Source organism: Homarus americanus, unplaced genomic scaffold (assembly GCF_018991925.1).
Source record: "Homarus americanus isolate GMGI-L3 unplaced genomic scaffold, GMGI_Hamer_2.0 scaffold40248, whole genome shotgun sequence".
NCBI classification, from domain to species: Eukaryota; Metazoa; Arthropoda; class Malacostraca; order Decapoda; family Nephropidae; genus Homarus; species Homarus americanus.
Window position 1 is genome coordinate 3,036,238 of NW_024712526.1, and position 1,748 is coordinate 3,037,985.

Below are 1,748 nucleotides of genomic sequence, written 5' to 3' on the forward strand. Positions count from 1 at the left end.
CTGTGATTGCCTTGCCAAAAGCTGAACTTTCATAACGGGTTTTTTTCCACATATCACGGTGAGTGTCCAAGGCATATTTTAGATTTGCCCCACCACGCCACCCTGCCTGACTGCCTGTTTTTGGCTCATAAAAATTCATACAAATTACCAGGCAGAATATAATTTACATTGCTGGAATTCTTATAATTTGGTGATCATTTTTGAATATAAAGCATCATATATTTTAGCCCCAAACTTACAATTTTAGATAAAAATTTTCTCTAGAGTAACTAGTATCTTTTGTCCAAAAATATGACATTTATATTCAAATATTCCTAGTCTTACAAAGAATCCAGCAATGTCAATTATATTATCTAACTTTAATTTGGTATTATTTGTGTGTTAAAATTTAGTGGTTATCCCACATCTCCTTGGGACAGTTGGTGGGGTGCTGCTGGGGAGGAGGGACCAACAAACATCTGTTACCCTATTGAAGAAATTATTATTTTTTTGTTAACTTTGAAGATATTTGTTTTAGCTCATAAAATTCACTAAATTCTGGTCGAATATAATTTACATTGCTGGAATTCTTATATAATTTGGTGATCTTTTTGAATATAAAACATCATATATTTCCTTCAGCTTGCAATTTTTAGATAAAAGAAATTTTTCTCTGAAGTAACTATAATCATCTTTCTTAAAATATGTAACATTTTATATTCAAATATTCCTGGTCTTACAAAGGAATCAGCAATGTCAATTATTTATCCTAACTTTTAATCTGAGGTATTATTTAATACTAAATGTTAAAAACTCTGGAAGGAGGTCTGGTGGGGGTGGGGGGAGGTTGGGACCACGCGTGGTTGGAAGAGGGGGAGGCAAGGTGGGGGTACTTTGATTGACGAATAGTGTCGTGAAGGGTGTTTTTTATTAGCTGAAGATATTTGTTTTTGCTCACAAAAATTCTATACCAAATTACCGGTCAGAATATAATTTACATTGCTGGAATTCTTATAATTTGGTGATCATTTGGAATATAAACATCCTTATATTTTGCTTTAAACTTACAATTTTTAGATAAATTTTCTCTAGGTAACTATATTTATCTTTGGTAAAATATATGACATTTATCATTTAAAATATTCCTGGTCTTACAAGGAATCCGGCAATGTCAGTGCCCTACTTTAGTTGAGGTTATCCACACATCTCCTTGGGGCGGTTGGTGGGGGTGGGGGAGGAGGACCCGACGACCATCTGTTCAACCGGCTGTGGTATGAGGGGGAGGAGTTGAGTCCATTATTTGAATGGACATTAACCTGGCGACTGTATTTCTATTTCTCTTAGAAAGTATTAATTGTGTGCATGTACCATCATAAGAATTAAAAGTCTTATTTTTACTACAACATAGGTATGTGCCTTCAAAAAGTGGAGTTTGGGGAGTCGGGCGGTTTCTGTGGAATTAATCCTGTATTTCTATTTGTTCACTTAGCAGCGGGACCCTCTGGGTTCAATTGACCCAGCGTTAAGTGAGGTCTAACTGTATTCCAAGCTATTCCTGATTCTAGGGAATCCCTAACAATATCAAATTATATTTTCCTAACTTTAGTTTGATTTACATCACATCTGTGGGACGGTTGGTGGTGGGGAGGGAAGACAGGCGGCCATCCAACCCGGCAGTGTAGGTGGCTGAGAGGAGGGAGTTGAGTCCATTATTTTGAATGGACATTAACTTCAGCGACTGTATTTTCAACTATAGTATTAATTGTGTG